Here is an 18,290-nt window from a genome sequence, read left to right as displayed (position 1 = left end):
ATGAAAACAATGTACTAAGGATACATCATCAAGTCTTCACTCCCTCTACAACTACAGCTGTTACGGAGTTTGTGCTTTGGTTGCCTAGAAGTGAAGGAAATGCTGCTGAATGTCTCATTAAATAATCTGGAGACCTCCAAGGTGTGTTATATCTCTTACAATCTAGAGAGCAAACCACGGAGAATGCATCCCAGCTGGCATGTGACGTGCCTCAACACCACAAGCACCCACCACATTGCATGAAAGCTGATTTTCGGGGAAAACACAAATCACACTCATTAAAGGCAGGATTCCAGAACAGTATTGGCTCTTGGTTCTTTAACTCCAGATTGAGAACAGTCTCATATTGAACATCCATCCTTAAGAACTGTTCATTAATGCTTTGTATTTAAAACATGGTAGGGGAATTCCTAATGGTCCAGTGGTTAGGACTCCAAGCTTTCACTGCCAAAGATGTGGGTTCAGTCCTGGTCAGGGAACTAAGATCCTTCAAGCTGCATGGAGCAGCTAGGGAAAAAAAAATTATGTCATGCAGAAAACACATTTCAAAAAATAAATAAAGAAATAAATAAAACATGATGGGGAAATAAAACATGATGGACTTTAGAGTGGAAACTGTTTTTCTTTCTCCCTGGTCTGCCATCCAGTAAGTTCTCGTTCTGCAGACTCCAGAATTTCTACTATTCATTGTACGTTTTTCTGGGTTAGGCCCCAGATGGTGGAATACACTCCCCAAAGGTCTCCCCTCTTTCAGTTCCTCCTGTTTCAACCCACTCTGTACATGGTTGGGAGAATGGTATCCCATGTAACAGTATCACCTCACACGTTTCAGAAGGGCTATTATCAAAAAGACATCAATTAACAAGTGTGGGTGAGAATCTGGAGAAAGGGAACACTCATGAAAGGGAACCCTCATGAACCGATGATTGGAATGCAAATCAGTGCAAAGACTAGGGAAAAGATTATGGAGGCTCCTTAAAAATTAAAAAATAGAACTACAATATGATCCAGCAATTGTACTTCTGGATATTTATCTGAAAAAAATGAAAACACTAACTCGAAAAGATTTATGTACCCCTAATGACCAACCTAGATAGCATATTTAAAAGCAGAGACATTACTTTGCCAACAAAGGTCTGTCTAGTCAAGGCTGTGGTTTTTCCAGGGGTCCTGTATGGATGTGAGAGTTGGACGGTGACGAAAGTTGAGTGCTGAAGAATTGATGCATTTGAACTGTGGTGTTGAAGAAGACTCTTGAGAGTTCCTTGGACTGCGAGAAGATCCAACCACTCCAACCTAAAGGAGATCAGTCCTGGGTGTTCCTTGGAAGGACTGATGTTGGAAGTTGAAACTCCAATACTTTGACCACCTCATGAAAAGAGTTGACTCATTGGAAAAGACCTTAATGCTGGGAAGGATTGGGGGCAGGAGGAGAAGGGGACGACAGAAGATGAGATGGCTGGATGGCATCACCGACTCGATGGACATGGGTTTGGGTAGACTCCGAGAGTTGGTGATGGACAGGGAGGCCTGGCGTGCTGCAGTTCATGGGGTCACAAAGAATTGGACATGACTGAGTGACTGAACTGAACTGAACTGAACTGATGTTCACTGCAGCACTCTTTATAATAGCCAAGACATGGAAGCAACCCAAGTGTCCATCAGCAGAGTGAATAAAGAAATTGTAGTATGTACAGATACATATGCAATGGAATATTATTCAGCCAAAAGAAAAAAAAAACTTTCCATTTGCAACAACATAGATGGAACTTGAAGGCATTATGCAATGTAAAATTGAGTCAGACAATGAAAGACATATACTGTATAACCTCACTCACATATATAGAATCTAAAAACAAAGAAAGAAAGAAACAAAACCAAGCTCATAGATACAGAGAACAGATTGGTAGTTGCCAGAGATGGGTTGGCGGCTGGGCAAAATGAGTGAAGGGAGTCAAAAGGTACAATCGTCCAGTTATAAAACTAACTGTGGATATAACGTACAGCGTGATGGCTGTGGTCAGCAATACTGTGCTGCATAGTTGAAAGTTGCTAGGAGAGCAGATCTTGAAAGTTGCTAGGAGAGCAGATCTTGAAAGTTCTCATCACAAGAAAAAAAATTCTGTAACTATGTATGGTGACAGATGTTAAGAGGACTGGATGATCATTTCACACTACATGCAAATATAGAATCATTATGTTGTACACTTGAAGCTAATATGTTATCTGTCAATTATACCTCAATTTTAAAAATATATAAGTATAAAATACATGTGCTCACACTTTAAAACCATCTTTTTCTATGGCAGAAGGTAGAGTGGCATGAGAAGTGCAATTCTTTCCTGTTGAGCCTATTTTTATACAGTAGATGGGTGCATTATTGTAAACTTATAACATCTACTTACATTTTGTAAACTAATCATACTCAAATGCACACAGTAAATTGCTACTTAAAAGCCATCTGTGGTAAAATTGTGCATTGTAGAAAGCCTGTATCTGTTTTGTAAATTGAGACTGTCATATATTGGACTTAGTTTAGTGGGAAAAATGTATACTGTCATCATTAGAGCAAAAGAGCTTCCATACCAATTTTTAAAAGCAGAGAAAAAAATTAACCAGGCTTTTTGAAGCAACTTTTAGTTTACTCGAGAATTGCACCGAATCCAAGCATTAAAGCATTAATGGAAAACTGGTCTTCTCTGTGTTGCTCCAATAATCTGAGGGAAGGCTAAAAAGCCGGTAGACCTCTTAGGACGATGGTGGAAGTGCTGCCCACTTAGGGTGGTCAGTTTGCCAAGAGGATTTAAGGGGCATTTGAGGTGAAACTACCACTTCTCTGCCAAACAGCAGGACTGAGTGAAGACCACACGGTCTATTTGTAGCAAGGTGAAAGTCCTGTGGTTCCTTTCATCTCTCTAAAATTAGAAATAATTCCAGTTTCACAGAGGCCAAATTTTCTCAAATACGAAGATTCAATATGAGTTGTCACCATAATAATTATAACCAACAGTGAGGGCTTACTGTATGCCAACACAGGCCTTACGTGAATTACCTCATTTAGTCCTCATGAAAACTCTATTTATTAGCATTTCACAAGTGGAAAAACTGAGACACAGAAAGGTTAAGCAACTAGACCGCGCTTGCAGAGCCACTGAATCTGGCTGGCAAAGTTACTCCAGAGTCTTACTTGCCTTCTGACTGCGTTATAGGGTCTCTCTATAAACTTGATAACTTTATGTTAGAAAAAAAACAGGTATAATATATTCTGTTCATAAGTTTGCAAAATGCTCTAACTTACATATTTCCTTTTTACCTCTGTAGGGAAAGTAGCTGAGATTCCGAAATTAATGTGAGGTTTACTAGAGCCTGTTATACAGAGTGAAGTAAGTCAGGAAGAGAAAAACAAATATCATATATTAATGCATATATATGGAATCTAGAAAAATGGTACTGAGGAACCTATTTGCAGGGAAAAAAATGGGGACCCAGATGTAGAGAACAGACTTCTGGACACAGTGAGGGAAGGGAGAGAGTGAGACATATGGAGAAAGTAGCATCGAAGTGTGTGTTTTACTGTCGTGTGTAAAATAGATAGCTGGTAAGAAGTTGCTGTGTATTACAGGGAGCCCAGCCTGGCGCTCTGTGATGATCTAGAGGGATGTTCTTGCCTGGAGAATCCCAGGGACGGGAGAGCCTGGTGGGCTGCCGTCTATGGGGTCGCACAGAGTCAGATATGACTGAAGTGACTTAGCAGTAGCAGTAGGGGGGTGGGTTGGGGGAAAGGGGGAGAGGAAGAAGAGGGAGGGGATCTACCTATAATTATGACTGATTTGTGTGGTTGAACAGCAGAAACCAACACAATATTGTAAAGCAATTTTCCTCCAGTTAAAAATAAATTTAAAAAAAAGGAAATTAATGTGAGGTTTAGAGATATTAGGTGATTTGCCCAAGGTTACAGATCTCCTAGATAAGGGAGCTAGAGGTTGAAACAAAATCCTATAATGAACTTGGAACTTTTGATTTATTGAGATTCAGAAAAAGTTCCAAGGGACATTTCTATACAGAAATCTGTGGAAGTTAGGAGACATAGGCAAAATATCTTGTAAACAGATAAAGGTTTACAAGATTCAATATATCTATGACAGGGAGCTTTAACAAACAGCCTCTTTAAAATCTTTGATTCTTTAATGGCTAACACAATTGAGTTTACTTAGCTATCTGTTTTCTTCTTTTTCTCCTTCTCTCCTTATATGCATGTTTGTGTAAAACAGATCAGCTTATTTGTCCATTTTTTTTTTTTGATTGTCACACTAAGTTTCGTTAACATCCATTATATCATTTTTTAAATTGAAACAAAAACCTGGTGGACTTATACATTTAATCAGTTTATTCAGAAAATATTTTTTGAGGTTCACATAGTTGCCTGGTGGTGCACTAATCACTGGAAATCCAAAAGAGAGCGAAGTCACTGCCCAGATGAGAGAAGACTGTGGTGAAGTGTCATAAGAGCTCTAATAAATGTAGGTTAAACGAGCATCTCCTAACTGGGGGTCCAGGAAGACTTTCCAAAGCACCACCAAAGATGATTGACTTTCAGATCCTCAGCCTTTATTTATTTAAGTCTTTCCTAAGTTCTGCCTGCAGGAAAACATCTGAGAAGCAAGCAGCTTGTTAGTTCTTTTTCCCACCTCCCTTCTCACAACAGCCCTTCTCCCATGCTACAAAAGAAAAGCTTTTCTTTCATTCACTCCAAATCACCCAGCAAACCACAAGAGCACGAAGCAATGGACAGTTCAAGTGATTGTGTCAATAAAGCCATTTAGCCTTAAGTCACCATAAACCCACTGCAGGGCTTCACTTCTTTGTCTTATTGCTGTTTTTCACTCTGAATGGAGAATGGCATTAGAAGCAGGAAGTTTTGGAACTTACCTGGCAGTTCAGTGGTTAAGACTTTGCACGTTCAATGCAAGGGACGTGGGTTCGATTCCTGGTTGGGGAACTAGGTTCCTGTTGCATGTCGGAAACAAAAAAAGGGAGCAGGAAGTTTTGGTGTGTGTAGTGAAAGTCTGAATTTGGACCATGTTTAAGATCGAGGCAGCAGAAGCAACGACAACTTTTGTTGAAGGGCCTTATCTCTTCCATTCCCTGACTCTGTTTAATGAATCATCTGGGCTGGCGAGGAACACTGAAGAAAGCAGGCCATTGTTTTTCCAGGCGACAGACACACACGTCTGTCTTTTAATCTCTCCACATTAAAATTAGAGGATTTGAGGTTTATAAAAAGCCTGCTGTAAATGACAGATATCCAAGGCATGCCCTTGGCCTTTTCACCTTGAGAAAGCTTGACAGCCTCACATTCCACTTGTTTGCATTTCTCTTTCATACTCTGAATGATCTCAAAGAGTAGGCGGTGATAAGTTCCCTGTTCACAGTTTTGATAGGGAAAGGCACTTCTTAGAGTAAGAGACTTATCTGAAAGAAGCTAGTATTTTGTATTTTCTTGAACATATGTTACACTCACAGGAAAAGCACTTTCATTAACTTTTTCCAAGCATTCACTGTACTCCAAAATACCTAATTTTCCTTTGCTGTGTATCTTTTGCTTAGGTCGATCATCAACCACTTCTCATTTTTTCCTATTTACCTATGTATTTATTAAAAGTAGTTTATCTTAATGGGAGTATGTTGTGGATTCTACTGTAATTACTACTTAACAATCATGACTAAAACTTAATACATCTACCTTGGTCATGGTCCAAGCAAGGCCTTTTCTTTCTGCTGTTAATTTCCTCAAAGTAGATTAACTTGTGCTCTTAAAAAAGGGAGCAGCTGCTTTTGGTGGAAAACAAAATGTTCTCTAAAACAATCCAGGATATAATACCTTGGATTTTAAAAAGCAAACCTCATTTATTTAGGATTAATTTATCCCTCTCAGAAGTTGATATGTGGTTCTATTTCTGTAAAATGCAAAATTATAAGCGTAATTGTTTCCAAACATGAAATGAAATTTCTAATCTTTCTGCCTGGAGTCTTTAGGTGTCTGTTTCTCTGTCCACCTGTCACTCCTTAGAGTATGTCGAGGTGACCCTAGTGTAGAGACTTGCCATGCTAGGGGTTTCTTCGGTGTATCAAGGAAAGTGAGAAGAGCCAGTGAGAGTGAGGGAAAGGGCAGGAAGGGCGAGAAAGCAAGAACTTCAGGACATGCAGAATCCACTGAGGGGTCTGCGCTCTGTCTGCAAGCCCAGTGATGTTAAAGTGAGTGTGCACACCCAGAATGTGAACGGAGACTACTGGGGTGTCAGAAGCATTGATTATGTTTTCTCTAACATCTAGGAAAAAGTAAAATTGTACTAATATTTAATTCACATGGATTGACATGGGCACCCTCTACTTAGTCCATCAGATGGTCATACTGTCACCATCTGAGCAGTGAGTGTCCTGAGGGAAGGGGGAGAGTCTCCTGTGTAGCCTCAAGGATTCACCCTCTTTCAGCAGAGTGGGTTGTGACTGGCAATTTATATGAGCTAGGTTAAGGGGCTTTGTTGTGTGGATCATAACAAACTGTGGAAAATTCTTAAAGAAATGGGAATGCCAGACCACCCTACCTGCCTCCTGAGAAATCTGTATGCAGGTCAAGAAGCAACAGTTACAAGTGGACATGGAACAAAGGATTGGTTCCAAATTGGGAAAGGAGAACATCAAGGCTATTTTGTTGTCACTCTGCTTATTTAACTTATATGCAGAGTACATCATGCGAAATGCTGGGCAGGATGAAGCACAAACTGGAATCAAGATTGCCAGAAGAAATATCAATAACCTCAGATATGCAGATGACACCACCCTTATGGCAGAAAGTGAAGAGGAACTGAAGAGCCTCTTGATGAAGGTGAAAGAGGAGAGTGAAAAAGGTGGCTTAAAACTCAACATTCAAAAAACAAAGACCATGGCATCTGGTCCCATCACTCCATGGCAAATAAATGGGGAAACAGTGCAAACGGTGGCTGACTTTATTTTCTTGGGCTCCAAAACACTGCAGAAGGTGACTGCAGACATGAAATTAAAAGATGCTTGCTCCTTGGAAGAAAAACTATGACCAACCTAGATAGCATATTCAAAAGCAGAGACATTACTTTGCCAACAAAGGTCCATCTAGTCAAATCTTTGGTTTTTCCAGTAGTCATGTATGGATGTAAGAGTTGGACCATAAAGAAAGCTGAGCACCAAAGAATTGATGCTTTTTAACTGTGGTGTTGGAGAAGACTCTTGAGAGTCCCTTGGACTGCAGGGAGATCCAACCCATCAATCCTAAAGGAAATCAGTCCTGAACGTTCATTGGAAGGACTGATGCTGAAGCTGAAGCTCCAATACTTTGGCCACCTGATGTGAAGAACTGACTCATTGGAAAAGACCCTGATGCTGGGAAGGATTGAAAGCAGGAGGAAAAGGGGATGACAGAGAATAAGATGGTTGGATGGCATCATCGACTAGATGGACATGAGTTTGGGCAAGCTCCAGGAGTTGGTGATGGACAGGGAGGCCTGGCGTGCTTCAGTCCACGGGGTTGCAAAGAGTTGTACACAACTGAGTGACTGAACTGACCTGAACTGAAAGGGCTTTGCAGACAGATTATGTCAGCCAGTGTTCACTGATGATCCTTGAGAAAGGGACAACTAGCTTGAAAAGATTTCTGCAAACAGAAGAAAACAAACACAAACAAAATTCAATGCATATGTCATCAAAGAGTCTACAAATAATAAATTCTGGAGAGGATGTGGAGAGAAGGGAACCCTCCCATACTGTTGAAGGGAATGTATGGAGCTTCCATAAGATACTGAAAATAGATTTACATTTGATCCAGCAACCTCATTCCTGCATATATCCAAAAGAGATTAAAAAAAATAATAATTTGAAAAGATATATGCTCCCCAGTGTTTATAACAGCACTATTTACAATAGCTAAGACATGGAAACAACTCAAGTGCCCATCAACAGACAATTGATTTAAAAAGTTGTGGAGATATATATAATGGAATATTATATATATATATATATATATATATATATAATGGAATATTACTCAGTCATAGAAAGAACAAAAAGCTTGTCATGTGCAGCAACATGGATGAATCTAGAGATTTTCTTACTAAATGAAGTAAGTCAGACAGAGAAAGACAAAGATTATATAATATCACTTATATATGGAATCTAAAAAATAATACAAATCAACCTATTTACAAAACAGAAACTGACTCACAGACATAGAAATCAAACTTATGGCTACCACAGTGGAAAGGAAGGGGGAGGGATAAATTAGGATTCCAGGATTAACAGATACACCCTACCATATATAAAATAAACAACAAAGGTTTACTATACAACATAGAAACTATATTCAATATCTTGAAATAATTTATAATGGAAAAGAATCTGAGACTGTATATCTGAAGCTAACACAATATTTTAATAAATCAACTCAGATGGTAAAAAATCTACCTGCAATGAGGGAGACTCAGTTTCGATCCCTGGGTCAGGAAAATGCCCTGGAGTAGGAAATGGCAACCCACTTCAGTATGCTTGTCTGGAGAGTTCTGTGGACAGAGGAGTCTGGAGGGCCACAGTCCGTGGGGTCACAAAGAGTCAGACATGACTGGGTGACTAACACTAACTACCATAGTTAAATTTAAAAAAAATAATAAAGTATTAGTGATAGAAAAATAAGGAAATAGCAAAATCAAAATAGCATGATTTTTCCAATTCTTATTACAACTTTTCCATTATCCATATTCCAAGATAGAAATTTTGATGATTTAATCAGAATTAACAAACAGTGGAGCACAAAATTGTGGTATCATCAAGAAGACTATTTGAAAGGGAATTCTATCAACTGTCATTATTGATTACTTAGCCCTTCTGTATATTTGGCCTTTAACCAAGGATAGTATAAGAAAACAACCATAATTCAGAAAATATTTTAAAATGCTAATTATTTCATGTTTATCTCATCTTTTTATCCCTATTTTTGTGTATGACATTATGTATTAAGTTATTTTCATAAATAACTATATAAATATATGTTAGGCTTGCATGCTGTTTTGGTTAACACTGCTGTATAACCAATTACCCCACAACTCTGTGGCTTAAAATGTTTAACCACAGTCTGTAGATTATCTTGGAGAAGGCAATGGCAACCCACTCCAGTACTCTTGCCTGGAAAATCCCATGGGCAGAGGAGCCTGGTAGGCTGAAGTCCATGGGGTCGCTAAGAGTTGGACACGACTGAGCGACTTCACTTTCACGCATTGGAGAAGGAAATGGCAACCCACTCCAGTGTTCTTGCCTGGAGAATCCCAGGGACGGGGGAGCCTGGTGGGCTACCGTTTATGGGGTCGCACAGAGTCGGACACGACTGAAGCGACTTAGCAGCAGCAGTAGATTATCTGGGCTCAGAGTAAGGCTTTTTTTTTTTTTTTAACTTTTTATTTTATATTGGAGTATAATTGATTAACAATATATTCATTTCAGATGTACAACAAAGTGATTCACTTATACATATACATATATCTATTCTTCTTCAAATTCTTTTCCCATTTAGGTTGTTACATAATATTGAGTAGAGTTCCCTGTGCTATACAATCCATCCTTGTTGGTTATCCATTTTAAATATAGCAGTGTGTACCTGTCAATCTCAAACTAACTATGCTTCTTCTCTACCCTTCCCCCCTAGTAAGCATAAGTTTGTTCTCTAAGTCTATAACAGCAGAGTAGTTTGCAAAGGGCGAGTGCAGCAGCCTCAAAATATAGTGTGGTTAGCTTTTACGGGTTGGGTAATTTCATAGGCTAATAAGTGGGAGGATTATTCCAATGATTTTGGGGAAGGGATGGAGATTTCCAGGAATTGGGCCACCACCCACTTTCTGGTCTTTGGACATGCCTTGAAACTGTCATGTCACCTCTGGGTGTGTCATTTAGCTTGCTGGTTGAGGATCAAGTCAAGTTGACTTGTCTGCCATCTTGGATCCATTTGATTCTAAACATTTTATGTTGTGTCCTTGAGCTACGTCATTCTTTCAAAAGTTGGACCCTGCCCTCTTCCCTCCTGTTTCATCCCTCCCTCAGAGATTTTACTCCCATATTCTTATGGGAACCTGAAGGATGATGGTCCATCTTCTGTAGTTGCTTCAAGAAGAGCAGAGTAGTTTTTTTTTTTTTTTTTTACTTAAGCATCACTCCTTCCAATGAACGTTCAGGACTGACTTCCCCTAGGATAGACTGGTTGGACCTCCATGCAATCGAGTAGTTTTAACCTGAGGTTTCTCATGTGGTTTCGGTCATCTGAATGCTCAACAGGCTGGATGCTCAAGATGACAACTCCCACAGCTGACAGCTGATGCTGGATGCTGGCTGGGAGCTCATTTGGGACTGTTGATTAGTGAGCCTATATGCGGCTTCTCCCTTATTTGGGCTTCTTACAGCATGGTGGCAGGGTACCAGGTGCGGGAGTCCCAAGCACCTTCCAAGAGGAAGATGCAGAAGATTCCAGGCCAGTTACAGTACATGCCTAAAACAGGAGCAGCATCATTTCTATTTCTGTCCTACTCTATTGGTTAAAAACAGTCACAAATTCAGAAGGGTAGGGGGAAAACTCCACTGCTTGATGGGGTTGAGCAGAAGAGCATATGCATGGGAGAAAATGCAGTGGCTAATATTTGGAAAACACAGCCTATCACACATGCTGCAATTTTTACCGATGGGTTTACGGTCATAAAACCTGGAGCCACTGGAACAAGACAGACTTGTAGGTGAGATCACAACCTTGAGGACAAATTGACTTAACTAACAGCTGTTTCATCCTGAGAAATTTAAGTAATGTCTCTGAATCACTGAAAATCAGAAAGTAGAACCTGTGGCGGTGTGTAGGGGAGAGGGGTGAAGGGGGCTGTTTGGAATACTAGCTGAGAAAATGTGTACCCAAAGTGTTCCAGAACCACATTTGGGTCCACTGGCCCATGTATGATAAAGTCAGTCTACTGACACCAGCTTGTGGTGAAGGAAAGTTCAATGTTTATTACAGGGCACCAGCTAGGCAAGGAGTCCAGGACAGCTAGTGCTCAAAGCACCCAAGTTCCCTGGTGGGTTTCAGCAAAACATTTTTAAAGTCCAGGTGACCGAGGGATGTTCAAGTCTATGTGATCAGCTGGTGCATAGTAATGATGGATTGATAGTGAAGTAATAGTAATAGGGGTTCACAGCATCAGTCTTTAGGAACCGATAGGTCTGGGGACTACATGCTTATGATTGTCAATTATTAACTTCTCCCATTTGGTGGTGGTTTTAGCCTCTGTAAAACAACTTGACATATGCATTAGATACGATTATCTAGGTACTTCAGAGAGGAGCTAAAGCAGAGAATATGGGGGAGGGGTCTCTCTCTAGAAGGCCCCAGCAGGTCTTCACTGGGTTACAAAGTACCCAGAACATTGTAACTGGCTCTACTTGTAGCAGATATCATTATGGTTTTGAATTGGGGAGTGACTGGTTTAGAAAAAGCTTTTCAAAGCAAGCACTTTGATGACAGCATGGTGGATGTAGGAAAGCAGGGAGGAGATGGGAGGTCAAGAAAGGAGCGGGTGGGGGGATCTCTTGTGAGACTGTGGCCAGAAGAGAGGGGCAGTGATGGAGAGAAGCTGGGGGAGAAGAATGATATGCAACCCAATGAAGAGCAGCCTCTGCTTGCTGAAAATGGAGAACAGTGCATGCACAGCAATGAAGACCCAGTGTTCCTAAAAATAAATTTAAAATGAAAAAGGATAGCTTTTTAAAAAATAGCTTTTTTCAAACTCAAAAGAGGTTAGTCATTTGTTCAAGATCATAGAGCTGATAAATGATAAAGCCAGGATACCAACCCTCAGCTGTGATCAAACGTGTTACAATGCTCCCAAACTGCACTAAGACCAGAGCCACACATGGCTATTTAAATGAAATGCAAATGAATGAAAATTAAGCAAAATTAAAACTTCAATTCCTTAGGCACACTGACCACATTTCAACTATTCAATATCCACACATGACTTGGCACAGAGACAGAACGTTTCCATCATCAGATTGGAAGGCGATCCAATCCCTTAAAAGTCATAATACGTTGAAAGCCTATAGGATGGCTGGTTAAGAGAAGAGATGAAATAGTGGAAGAGAAGAGAGGAAAAGGAGGGAGAAAGATTTTAAACAGTTTTATGGAGAAAGAAGCCTAGATCTAGAGCCCTGTTACATTTGTAAACTTTAGTAGCTAAAATTTCAAAATATATTAAAGACATACTTTTAAAAAATTTGAGAGCTGCAATTCAACAGATAGTTAAGTCTCATTTGTGTGCCTGGCATTGGTTGAGGGGAGATTGCCAAGCAAACAAAATAGACACACTTTCCCATCCTTAAAAGTAGAGTAACTTTAATCAAATAATTAAAATAAAGCATGACAGTTATTTTGTAATGGAAAGAATTCTGTAGAAATAAATAGCAGAGGGGTCCATGTAGCCTAGACAGGGCTCAAGGATCTTTCCCCAAGGAAGTGCTATTAAGTAATCTGAGAAAGGAACTGTTTCAGGGAAGAGAGTGGGGTGTGAGAGGATGGTCACTTCGCGGGTCACATCTGAGTGCCTCAGACGGCTGCCAAGTCTGAGTTCTTGGCTTCACATGAGAAAGAACTCAAGAGTGAGCCATAGTAAAGTGAAAGAAGGTTTATACAAGGAAGAAACACACTCTGTAGACAGAGTGTGGGCCATCTCAGAAGGCTAGAGAGGTGCCAGGGTATGGGGTCATCAGGTTTTATAGGGGTGGGTACTTTCATTTTCTTGGGCTCCAAAATCACTGTGCACAGCGACTGCAGCCTTGAAATTAAAAAGACACTTGCTCCTTGGAAGGTAAACTATGGCAAAACTAGACAGCATATTAAAAAGCAGAGACATCACTTTGCTGACAAAGGTCTGTATAGTCAAAGCCATGGTTTTTCCAGTAGTCATGTACAGATGTGAGAGTTGGACCATAAAGAAGTCTGAGCACTGAAGAATTGATGCTTTTGAACTGTGGTGTTGAAGAAGACTCTTCCAAGGGACTCAAACCAGTCAATCCTAGAGGAAATCAGTCCTGAATATTCACTGGAAGGACTGATGCTGAAGCTCCAATGCTTTGGTCACCTGATGTGAAGAGCCAACTCATTGGAAAAGGACCCTAGTGCTGGGAAAGATTGAGGGCAGGAGGAGAAGCGGAACACAGAAGATGAGATGGTTGGATCACATTTTTGACCAAAGTCCAGGAGATAGTGAAGGACAGGGACTCCTGGTGTGTTGCAGTCCGTGGGGTCACAAAGAGTTGGACACGACTTAGCAACTGAACAACAATAAAAATTTCATAGGCTAATGAGTGGGAGGAGTAATTCCAGCTTTTTTTGGGAAGGGGTGAGGATTTTCAGGAATGGGACCACCATCCACTTTTGATGCTTACGGTCATGGCACCTGCGGGTGTGTCATTTAGCATACTGATGTGTTACAATGACCCAGATAAGATGATGGTGTGATCACTCACCTCGAGCCAGACATCCTGGAATGAGAAGTCAAGTGGGCCTTAGGAAGCATCACTACGAATAAAGCTAGTGGAGGTGATGGAATTCTAGTTGAGCTATTTCAAATCCTAAAAGATGATGCTGTGAAAGTGCTGCACTCAGTATGCCAGCAAATTTGGAATACTCAGCAGTGGCCACAGGACTGGAAAAGATCAGTTTTCATTCTAATCCCAAAGAAGGGCAATGCCAAAGAATGTTCAAACTACTGCACAATGGCACTCATCTCACATGCTAGCAAAGTAATGCTCAAAATTCTCCAAGCCAGGCTTCAACGGTACGTGAACTGTGAACTTCCAGATGTTTAAGCTGGATTTAGAAAAGCTAGAGGAACTAGAAATCAAATTGCCAACATCTGCTGGTGGTGGTGGTTTAGTTGCTAAGTCATGCCTGACTCTTGTGACCCCATGGACTGTAGCCTGCCAGGCTCCTCTGTCCATGGGATTCTCCAGGCAAGAATACTGGAGTGGGTTGCCATTTCCTTCTCCAGGGGATCTTCCTGACCCAGGAATCGAACCTGCATCTCCTGCACTGCAGGCAGATTCTTACCAACTGAGCTATGAGGGAAGCCCATCATCCGTTAGATCATTGAAAAAGCAAAAGAGTTCCAAAAAAACATCTACTTCTGCTTTATTGAGTATGCCAAAGTCTTTGACTGTGTGGATCTCAACAAACTATGGAAAATTCTTAAAGAGATGGGAATACCAGACTACCTTACTTGTCTCCTAAGAAATCTGTATGCAGGTCAAGAAGCAACAGTTAGAACTGGACATGGAACAGACTGTTTCCAAATAGTACATCAAGGCTGTATATTGTCACCCTGCTTATTTAACTTATATGCAGAGTACATCATGAGAAATACAGGGCTGGATGAAGCACAAGCTAGAATCAAGATTGCCAGGAGAAATTTCAATAACCTCAGATATGCAGATGACACCAGTTATGGCAGAAAATGAAGAAGAACTAAAGAGCCTCTTGATGAAAGTGAAAGAGGAGAGTGAAAAAGTTGGCTTAAAACTCAACATAATGGCATCTGGTCCCATCACTTCATGGCAAATAGATGGGGAAACAATGGAAACAGTGAGAGACTTTATTTGAGGGGGCTCCAAAATCACTGCAGATTGTGACTGCAGCCATGTAATTAAAAGATGCTTGCTCCTTGAAAGAAAAGTTATGACCAACCTAGACAGCATATTCAGAGAAGGCAATGGCAACCCACTCCAGTACTCTTGCCCGGAAAACCCATGGACAGAGGAGCCTGGTAGGCTGCAAGTCCATGGGGTCGCTGAGAGTTGGACATGACTGAGCGACTTCACTTTCACTTTTCACTTTCATGCATTGGAGAAGGAAATGGCAACCCACTCCAGTGTTCTTGCCTGGAGAATCCCAAGGACGGGAAAGCATGGTGGGCTGCCATCTATGGGGTCCCACAGAGTTGGACACAACTGAGGCGACTTAGCAGCAGCTGCAGACAGCATATTAAAAAGCAGAGACATTATTTTGCCAACAGATGTCTGTCTAGTCAAAGCTATGATTTTTCCAGTAGTCATGTATGGATGTGAGAGTTGGAGTATAAAGAAAGCTGAGCGCCAAAGAATTGATACTTCTGAACTGTGATGTTGGAGAAGACTCTTGAGAGTCCCTTGGACTGCAAGGAGATCCAACCCATCAATCCTAGAGGAAATCAGTCCTGAATATTCATTGGAAGGACTGATGTTGAGGCTGAAACTCCAATACTTTGGCCACCTGATATGAAGAACCGACTCATTTGAAAAGACCCTGATGCTGGGAAAGATTGAGGGCAGGATAAGAAGGGGACGACAGAGGATGAGATGGTTGGATGGCATCACCGACTCAATGGACATGAGTTTGAATAAACTCCCGGAGTTGGTGATGGACAGGGAAACCTGGCGTGCTGCAGTCCATGGGGTCGCAAAGAGTCGGACATGACTGACCTACTGCACTGAACTGAACTGAGAGCCCCTTGGACATTTAGGGAATCAAACCAGTCAATCTTAGGGAAATCAACCCTGAATACTCATTGGAAGGACTGATGTTGGAGCTGAAACTCCAGTATTTTGGTCATCTGATAACGAGCAGCTGACTCATTGGAAAAGTCCCTGATGTTGGGAAAGATTGAGGGCAGAAGGAAAAGTGGGCATCAGAGGATGAGATGGCTGGATCGCATCACCCCTGCTATGGACACAAACTTGGGCAAATTTCGAGAGGTGGTGAGAGACAGAGAGGCCTGGTATGCTACAGTCCATGGGGTCACAAAGAGTCAGACATGACTAGGCAACTGAACAACAAACTCTCTAAGGCACTACCAAAGGCCACTACCTGGTTGGCTTTTTGCCTGCCCTCCCAGTCTCACCTTAGCTGGATCACCTCCTCGGATGTCTCCTCCAGCTCTCATCTTTTTTTTTTTTTTTTTGGCTGTGCTGGATCTTCGTTGCTGCAAGGGCTTTTCTCTAGTTGCAGAGGCTACTCTTTAGTTGCCGTGCTTGAGTTTCTCACTGCGGTGGCTTCTCTTCTTGTGGAACATGGGCTTTAAGGCGTGTGGGCTTCAGTAGTGGCAGCTTGAGGGCTCTAGAGCACAGGCTCAATAATTGTGGCATGCAGGTTTAGTTCCTCTTAGTCATGTGGGATCTTCTCAGATCAGGGACTGAGTCAGTATCTATCTCCTGCATTGGCAGGAGAATTCTTTCCCACTGAGCCACCAGGGAAGCCCACCCTCTTTTGTAAGCTCCACATTCCTTTCCTTTTTAGAGATGTCCTTTCTGGCTGGAACTCACTTTCATCCCTCACGCTCTTCATCCTTTCTTCCTGTAGTGAATTTTTTTATCCAAATCTTTCCTCAAGGATTCCTTGCCGGACTTTTCTAGGTCAGTTACATTTCATCATTAGAGGCTCTTAAGCACAGGTAGCACTAGCCACATATGCATTTTCACATTTGCAGGGATTAGTTAACACTTTTAAACACAAGTAACATTTTTCTATTTGACTGGAGACAATGGTATATAACAGGATGGAGGTGTGCTCACCCTGCATATCCAGCACTTAGCCCAGTGCAGGCACAAATGTTACACACTTAATGAATATTTTAGACTTTTGATTGTAAGCACATTACTGCTCACAAGAGAGGCGGACTGAAAAAAAATAGTATTTAGGAGTCATCAGCATATAGGTGGAGCCATAAAAATGCTCATGAAGCAAAACCATTGGGTTGAGCAAAATGAAGGCTATTAGGAACCTTGCTTAGGTGGAATAATTGAACAGAAGTCAAATTATAGTCACTTGAAAGGGAAGGAAGTAGCAGCAGTTAATAAAGATGGTGCTTTCCCACCAGAGTCTGGCTCTGAAGGGGAGGAAAGAGGAAAAGTCAGGGGGGCCCTGTAGTAATTTTTTAATAACATCATTCATGTATGATACAGGCTTTCTTGGCTGAATAGGGAGGGTTTACAGGTCCTTAATGGTTACTTACAGGTCATTCGTTAAAATGGCAAGGAAATCAGAGCTGTTTAGTATCTACCTATAAAATAATAACCTATAAAATAATTGAATGAATAGTAAGGTATAGACATTTGTGCTCAGTTGCTCAGTGATGTCCAACTCTTTGTGACCCTATGGGCTGTAGCCTACCAGGCTCCTCTGTCCATGGGATTCTCCAGGCAAGGATACTGGAGTGGGTTACCATTTCATTCTCCAGGGAATCTTCCCCATCTCTGGACCCAGGAATAGACTCCCAGTCTCCTGTGGTTCCTGCATTGGCAGGCAGGTTCTTTACTGCTCAGGCACCTGGGAATCCCCATACACATTTAAACCAGACTTTTGAATGCAAATAAGTTGTTTGAAACTCTTCAACTAAGCGTTTCTTATTTTTATGCTTGGGGTAGGAGTACACTTAATTTGTATTTTCTTTCAATAGTTCACAAATATTCTTGCATATACTTAATCTATATTTTCTCTTAATTGTTCAAAAGTATACTTGAGTATACTTAATCTGTATTTTCTTTCAATTGTTCAATTTTACATCTGTTTAACAAGAGACTGGTTGCCAGTGACATGTGACCTGTTAGGGCTCCACCCCAGCCTAAGAGGCTTTTCTATGTCTAGTACGGAGGGGAGAGAGGAAGGGAGAAGTATATGCAATTTCTGGGCGATAAGATTACAGCTATATTGACTTTGCTGCTGCTGCTCTTAAGTCGCTTCAGTCATGTCTGACTCTCTGCGACCCCATAGACAGCAGCCCACGAGGCTCCCCCGGCCCTGGGATTCTCCAGGCAAGAACACTGGAGTGGGTTGCCATTTCCTTAACCACCCTCCCACTTTCTAAGATCAAATCAGCACAAGTCACCACTTCCTATTCCTTTAAAAGCCCAGAAAGGCTCATAATTTAATCTGACATTGCTCCAGGAGCACACAGCAGACAATAGCCATTACATTCTTCCTTTTCCTTTTCCGATGTCACTTTCCCAGCTCAGTTTCTAAATGTTTTTATCACACGCCTACAACAAAAAACTGTCAAAGCCGCTTGGTTAGGAGCTCGTGGTCTACTTTGCCTGAAACCGATGGATGGGGGTGGAGGGGTCGTAAGTGGGTCTAAGTGGCCTTGAGGTCTTTGAGCAGAAAAAAGTTTAACACCCCAAGTTTGCAAATCCGACTTGGTTGGTGGTGAAAT

The 18,290-nt window shown here is 41.3% G+C and overlaps 1 protein-coding gene and 1 long non-coding RNA gene across 2 annotated transcripts in view; one reads left to right on the top strand and one right to left on the bottom strand.

Moving 5' to 3' along the window:
• Nucleotides 1-18,290, top strand: part of BCAT1 (branched chain amino acid transaminase 1) — a 118,174-nt gene that overhangs the window by 22,594 nt on the left and 77,290 nt on the right. The window lies entirely within an intron of this gene.
• On the bottom strand, nt 4,377-16,215 carry LOC138987851 (uncharacterized). Its single transcript, XR_011464133.1, has 4 exons — nt 15,984-16,215; nt 7,600-7,687; nt 4,930-5,007; nt 4,377-4,652 (listed from the first exon to the last, which is right to left on the bottom strand). It is a non-coding gene; the product is annotated as an uncharacterized lncRNA (long non-coding RNA).

Source organism: Bos mutus, chromosome 5 (genome assembly GCF_027580195.1).
Source record: "Bos mutus isolate GX-2022 chromosome 5, NWIPB_WYAK_1.1, whole genome shotgun sequence".
Taxonomy (NCBI): Eukaryota; Metazoa; Chordata; class Mammalia; order Artiodactyla; family Bovidae; genus Bos; species Bos mutus.
This window is presented reverse-complemented; position numbering and strand designations above follow the sequence as displayed.